Source organism: Corylus avellana, chromosome 4 (assembly GCF_965113065.1).
Source record: "Corylus avellana chromosome 4, dhCorAvel1.hap1.2, whole genome shotgun sequence".
NCBI lineage: Eukaryota > Viridiplantae > Streptophyta > Magnoliopsida > Fagales > Betulaceae > Corylus > Corylus avellana.
Window position 1 is genome coordinate 27,257,572 of NC_142493.1, and position 7,981 is coordinate 27,265,552.

Here is a 7,981-nt window from a genome sequence, read left to right on the forward strand (position 1 = left end):
TGAATGTGAGATACACGCTGTGCAAAAAGTGATGAATTTGCTGAAGAAATGGGTGGCAATTGCTCAATTATTCAAAAAAGCAAGAATAAAATGGTTGTGTACGTAGCAATTTTGTAATTTTATGTGGATATGATTAGTAATTTCATTTAAAATTTATCGTTAACATGATTAATATAAGATGAATATAATGTGATTAATTCCATTAGAGGTAGTTAACAAAAATTTAAACAGAAATTTTGATTTATTACAATTCAAAAGTCAATGAAATATAATAAAAATTGTAAGATCCAAATTGATATTCATATTTATAAAGTCTAAAGATAATTTTTTTTTTAAAAAAATAATATCCACCTAGGACTAGGAGGATACAAGGAGAACACCAGAGAACACCTAGCATTCTCCAAAATAAAAAGTAAAGAAACTTTTAAAATGAAGAGTAATTCTAGAAGTCTCTCTTGTGTCCCTCTTGAATCAAATCACCATTTGATCAAAATGATGTGGCTATTAAAATCACCATTTGATCAAAATCCATTAATGATCAATTACAAGCCTAATGGTAATTTTAATAGCCACATCATTCTTGGAGGGACTCAAGAAGGACACAAGAGAGACTTCTAGCATTACTCTAAAATGAATCAAGTAGCTTGTGTCTCGTATTTTGTGGTCCTGGCCAGGCTCGTTAGGTTGAGGATGTGAATAATTTCTTAGCTTGCGAGTTGAGAAGGGTGAGTTTCGGCAAGAGGATGTTGCTACCTATGTATCAGATTGACTTTGTCTAGAGCAGACCTGTTGTTACAACTGAAAATTAGTCATGGGTTAACGGATTTTGATGTCATAGATAGGTCTTGAATGTCAGATTGTTATGTATGTATCTATAATTTGTAATCTTATAGCTTCAGCTATGATTTTCTCATAGCGTTTGCTTTGTGATGTAAGAGCTTTATGTTCGTGATCTTTCATCAATTAATGAGACTAAAATGATTTTTCCTTAAAAAAAAGTAGCTTGTGTCTTCCACTCAAAAAAAAAAAAAAAAAAAAGAAAGTAGATTGTGTCTTGCGAAAATAAATAAATTCAAAATACATTCAATCAACTTGAAATTTTAAATCACTAATTATTATTTTAAGAAGTGCCCTTATAATTATATTGAAAATGTTAAATTGAAAAATATTTTTATTAATAAAAGGTGACACGCGAATAGTGCAAGCGTCACCTTCCAAAAGGTGATGTTTGGCCCTAAGAGTCAAATTGTAATGATGTTTTCACTATACGCATGTTACCATTATTGAATTCAGTCACTATGTTTAGAGTATTTTGCCAAGAGTTACTATACAAACATCACTACATCAATAATGATGTATTTTGGGCTTAAAATGTCATCTTCCAAGAGTAACTATACGTGGTTTTTTTTTTTTTTTTTTTTTTTGAACTGATTAAAAAAAGTTTGCTTTAGTTTGGACATTAAACGTAATTGTGTAATCATGATGTATTAATTATGAGAACTTGGAATAAAAATGAGGGTTTCATAGTTCATACTAATTAATAAAATGACACTTTCACCTCCCATAAAAATGCGGTAGAGGATGAGGATATTAACTAAAAAAATTATTGTGTGTGTGCAGTGGCGGAGCCAGATGTTTAAGAATGTAGGGGCCGTAAAAAAAAATTTCGCATCCTATTATTATTTTTTTTTATTTTTTTTTTGTGTCCTAAAAATTTTGTTCACACTGAAAAATTGGTAATTCACACAGTATATGCATCACAAAAAAAATCTATAAAAGTTCATAAATATGTGCTCAAATTGATATATTAGAAATATAACATGTCGGCACTATATCAAAAAGATAGAAATACAAAAAAGTGTCTAGAACTGCACTTTACGGTCTTTTAGAAGTACAAAATCATCAAGTATCGAATCTAAATCAAAACTCTCAGCAATTTCCCTTTCAATATAAATAACTAAACTATTTGCAAGAAAATCATCATCCATTTGTTGCGTAGTCGTGTTTTAACAATTTTCATTGCTGAAAATGCTCGTTCAGTAGTTGCTGTAGACACTGGCAGAGTCAAAATAAGACGAATCAATCTATCAATAAGATAGTATGTCTCTGATTTTTTTGTCTTTGCCAATCCTTGGCATAATTCTGCAATAGAAGACAAATTTTGTAATGTCGGATCGGTGCGGACATCAAATTCAAAATACTTCAACTGATATCTCAAATTAATTTTTTCCTGCTCAGAAAAATCAAGAGGATAATACTTCTCCGCAAGGATACATATATCGTCAATTTTGAAAGATTTATAAGCATCTTTTGGATCCAAAGCAGAGCTAAGTATCAAAAGTTCCATCGCCTTTTCACTAAACCTACTATCAAGCTCTTGCAATTGAAAGTCGATGGCAGTATTGAATATGTCAAAATGATAATGATGCTCCACTGTAATGTGATCCTTTTGATTACGACCTCGACCTTCAATATAACGAGCACTCAAATCCGGAATGCCAATTTCAGATTTCTTGCAGAAACAGACAATGTTCTCAAGTAAATTATCCCACCCATCATCTCTCAACTTTTGGATAAGTTTTTTCGCAATAGAAACTGAATGAATAGCATTTAAAATGTCCAGAGATTTTTGCTGCAACACTTGACAAAGAACATCAGTAATGCCCATGAGTTCCTTCATTAAATGTAAAATAAATATGAACTCGAAGGATGTAAGCATTTTATAAGCAGCCTTAGCATCTCCTCGTTGAGAGTAAGTACCGCCTTCTCTTTGAACATCTTCAAGCACTGTACAAGTAGCATCAAACATCCTTATAATGCTACAAATAGAATTAAAATGAGAACCCCAACGAGAATCACCAGCTCGTTTCAAAGTGCCAATTTGGTTAGCCCCTTTTCCAGTTTCAAGCTCACCAATAGCTTGCATATGTGCAATATGTGTTGCATGAACAGCTTGTAGTAGATCATGACGTTTACATGAAACACTGGCCACATTGATAATAAAATTCAAATTTGTGAAGAACACATGAACAGAATCCACCTCTCTAGACGCAGCAACTAATGCTAATTGTAATCGATGAGCAAAACAATGAATATAGTATGCACAAGGACAATCATTAAGAAATAATGCTTGCAATCCTTTCCATTCACCACGCATGTTACTAGCACCATCATATCCTTGTCCACGAATATTTTGAATATCAAGGCAATAACGAGAGAGAACATCAAATATTCCATTCTTTAGAGTCAATGCCGATGTGTCTTTAACATGAACTATATCAAAGAAACGTTCTTGTATAAAACCATCTTTATCAACAAATCTAAAAACAATAGCCATTTGCTCTCTCTTAGACTCATCCTGTGCTTCATCAACAATAATGCAAAATTTAGAGTCTCCAATATCTTCACGAATTTTATTTCGCGCTTTACTTGCAATGACATGCAAAATCTCTTTTTGAATTGTATGTGAAGTATACTTTGCAAATTGTTGAGCATTTTCCAAAACAACACTTGCAACTTTCTCATTATATGAAGCCAAAATTTGAATCATCTCAAGAAAGTTACCTCGATTTTTTGAAGCAGGAGTCTCATCATGACCTCTCAAAGGACATCCTTGAAATGTAAGCCACCGAGCAACATCAATAGAAGTTTTCACACGAAGTCGATTATTTAGAATTTGTTCGGTACTTTGTGCATTCAATACATTATCAATATGCTGTGCTTGATTTCGCAAATCCTCACAATATTTCACAGCATTATTATGAGGTGAACAAGGATCCTCCCCAATATGAGTCAAGAAGGCACAATTTTTTCCATCATGAACTTTTTTCCAACTTCTAAACCCCTTTATAGTAAATACATCCCATCCAGGACGTCCAAGTGCTTTCATAGAAAAAAGATAGCATGGTAGACAATATGCAGCATCCGTAGAACGAGAATACTCAAGCCAAGTTGAAAATTGTGTGAACCAAGAAGCTTGAAAGAAACGAGGGTGCTTTTCTGGTCCAGAAAGTGGATATTGTTCCTTTCGAAGAATAGGTTGATATGGACCATGTTGTAAATAAGCCCGCCTTATTTCATCCCGTTGATTGACTGGATAGTCCCAGATCGGAGGACGTAATCCAGGATCTCGTTCTATAAAAGAAGCATCAACTTCATCAACATTAAGTGTGGGTAATTTAAAATGAGCCTCTTGTGTCTCCGCAATTAGAGATTCTCCGCAAGGATGTTCTTCATCATCAACCCTTGAAGATTTAAGATGACACTCATCGGGATTTGAAGTTTCGGCATTAAGATCCAACGGTGTATTACTTTTCGAAATGTCGGATTCTTTCATTTTAAAGAACGAATCAATAGTTTTAAACTTTGACATGATGCATGAACCTAAAATTTTCAAGTTAAATTACAACCCCGTAAGATAGACGATCGAATTTCTAATATACATTACCGATAATAGAATAAATGTAACTATTTATGATGGATAGTACCACTAACATGTATTATTATTCTCTTAATTTGATCAAAGCCTAAAAAGGCTAAACAATAACACAACAACAATCTTCACTCAGTTTCAAGTTTTCAGACTTTCAGTTATGCTATAATTTTTTCCGTATTGTTTAATTGTTCTACATCAAATTGATGTCTATTTATAATGATTAATGGGTACCACTAACATGTATTATTCAATTTTTTCCCTTAAGTTAATCAAAGCCTAAAGAGCCAAAGAGGCTAAACAATATCATAACATAGCATCAATATAACACTTTCAAGAACCAAAATAAAAAAAATGAAGCAGATTCTTGGGATACCTACCTCAGTGTTTCCGGTAAAAATCCAATCTCTCAATGGACCCAATCCAATTTGTCAATCTGACCAGTGACCACCTATTTTCTGCCCTTAATATACATGACACCCATTAAGCCTTAAGGGAGAAAAAATCAATACACTAACATGTATTATTCTCTTAATTGATAAACAATGTCATAACACAATAGTTGAACAACCTGAACATCATTAATATAACACTTCCAAAATAGAAACTAGATTCTTGGGATTATGGAATACCTTAGTGTCGCAGGCTCGCAGCTGTCGTTGGTAAAAATCCAAGTCCCCAAATGCAGTATATGTCTTAGAGCCTATACAAAACCTACTTATCTTAATAAATAGCCATCAATCTAACATTTATTTGATGAATATAGTCTAATAAATACAATTTCCATGGGGATATAGCCTATGATCAGTTTGTAATGAGTTGACCGTTAACAAAGCCAATGACAAGCAAAATTTTATACGAGCTCTCTCACAATGCATCGACAATTTAAACAATTAATTGTCGAAAATTTCAATCCCAGAATTAAATGCATATCTAATTATCTATTATTTGATATTAGATATATATTTTTTAAAATGGGAATAATAATTGTAAGATAGCTAACAAACCTCACATTATTATTATTATTATTTTCAGTTACTAGGTCAATTTTGTTTTTCTAAGCAGTTAGTACGTCAATTTGATTGAATAAATCAAAACCATAACTCTTGCAGTCAACAATTTCTAAAATTCTAAATCCGTAATTTACTAATTTTGTTAAAAATTTTAAAGGACATTAAATTATATATATATATATATATATATATATATATATATATATATATATATATATACACGTCAAAAATCTTGTTCCTCAAATATAGTGAAATGGGTAATAAAGTATTATTATGTTCCACGACCAAGGCATTACCTGTCGTGAATGGACCGAAGACAGGGATGGTTGGGAACGCACTGTATGGGATTAGCAGTTAAAAATCCAAGTCCCCAAATGCAGCTACCCAAATGGGCCAAATCCCAATCAGACTGATTGAATCAATAATCAGTTCCCGACTTTCATTGCTGCCCTAAAAAGACATAACAATATGACACCCATTTAAATTATAAACAATTTTTGGGTACTCTTCTTTCATCAAGAGAAAACAAATCAAGATTTAATGCATAAAATTAACCCTAAATCAATTCTAATTTTTAAGGGAACAAAGGATGCAAAACCCACCTGATATATGATCTTCAAACCTTTACTCTTATAAGTTACAAATGCAATTTATCATCACTGAAGGAGAGGCTGGAGAGCGACGGAGATTCAGTCTTTCAGAAAAGAGAAAGGGAGAGAACTGAGAACTCAGAGAACAAAAGCAGAGAGGCGAGTGCGTGAGCCTTGAGAAAGAGGGAATTTTTTTTTTTTTTTTTTAAATAGCTTTTGGGGCTACTGCAGACCAGCAATAAATGTTTTTTTTTTAATAGTTGGAGGGGCCCCTTTGTAGCTGGACGTGTGCTCGGTGCTGACAAGTGTCCAAAGTTTTTTTTAAAAACAAAATTCTTTGTGGAAATGTGGAATTGTGGGGGCCGTATGTTAATATGTGGCTGGATGGATGAGAGTCAGCAGCTCAACAGCCAAAACTAGTGCTGAAATTTTTTTTTTGTAATTTCTCTTGGGGGGCCGTGGCCACCACTGGCCCATACGTGGGTCCGCCACTGTGTGTGTGTTTTTTTTTTAAAACAAAAAGAATATGTAACACTCCCAAAATTATCACCTTAATTTTTTTTTTTCTCATTACTGAATGTATAAGATAACACTAATTGGGTACTAATTGAAAACATAATTTCATTCATTTTTTTTTTTTTTTTTTGATGAATAAGCAACTTCATTAAAATCTCAAAACCAAAAACACCAAAGTGCCAATTACAAACCACCAACTAGCACAACCTCACAAAGGCTAACAAACCAAACTAAAGTAGAAACAAACTGCAGAACAACAAAACAGCATAAAAAGAAACCACCAAAACCACCAAAACCAATCCCCAAACCCAAAGTATCACCAAAAAACAGACCCTACAGAAGCCCTAAAAGAAAAACCTCACAGAGGCTATATCCCATAAGACTATCAGGAAACAGAAAACAAAACAAGACCAGCGGGCCACAACCACAACCTGATCAGCAAAGCACTTCTGCAGAAAGATTCCACAAAGAGCAAAACACAAGGTTCTCCTTATTTTTTGGAAACCTTCCTTTCCTAACTACTCTGGTTCGGATTTCCCACAAAATTTTCTTCAACAATTGCTCCTCTGTTTTTGGATGACCTGCATGTTTGATCTCATTTCGAGTGCACCAAATATTATAAACTACAGATCCCAAAACTAATCTGCAGAGCATAGCTTTGAGAGACTTGCAGCGCCAATCATTCAATCCCAATTGCAAGATATCCTCCCATACTATAGGAACATTATCCACTCTGCATCTAAACATACAGAACTTCCAAAGTCTATAGCTGAAACTGCATTATAAAAAAAGATGATCACGAGTTTCTAACTGGTTCCTGCAGAAAACACAATTGACATCTCCATTATAACCCCAAGTCAACAATCTATCTCCCGTAACCAACCTTCCTTTCATAGCAAGCCACAAAATGAAAGCATGCTTAGGAATAGCAAAGGGGAACCAAACCAACTTCCACCAAGTAATCTGCTCTTTTTTTTTTTTTTCCCTAAGAGCCTCCCAAGTATCTGAACTAACAAAAACACCTTTCCTAGAAGCAGTCCAAATAGGCTTATCAATAGGCCCCAAACTGATTTTTGAAAGACTTGCTTGTATGTCCACTAAAGCATCAGATCTAGCAGGCTTCCAAAACCAGCTTCCATCGTGGATAACAGAAGAAAGTTTGGCCTCCACCTTACTTTGAGCATCATAAACAGCTCTATAGCCATATTTCTCAATTAAGATTCCAGCAGGATGCCAAAGATCCAACCAGAGGTGAATATTCTCCCCATTTCCAACCTCAAACCTCAAAAACTTTTTAGCAATATCCCTTAAATTGAGTAGCTTTCTCCAACACCAAGAACAATTCTATGGGATACCAACACTCTAAAAACTCTTTTGCTTTAGAAAATTATTTTTAACCCAAGCCACCCAAAGAGAGCCAGATCTAGCAA

The 7,981-nt window shown here is 33.8% G+C and overlaps 1 pseudogene; it reads right to left on the reverse strand.

The window, feature by feature from the left end:
• Positions 1-1,862: 1,862 nt before the first annotated feature.
• Positions 1,863-4,336, reverse strand: LOC132165121 (uncharacterized; annotated as a pseudogene).
• Between the last annotated feature and the right edge of the window lie 3,645 nt (positions 4,337-7,981).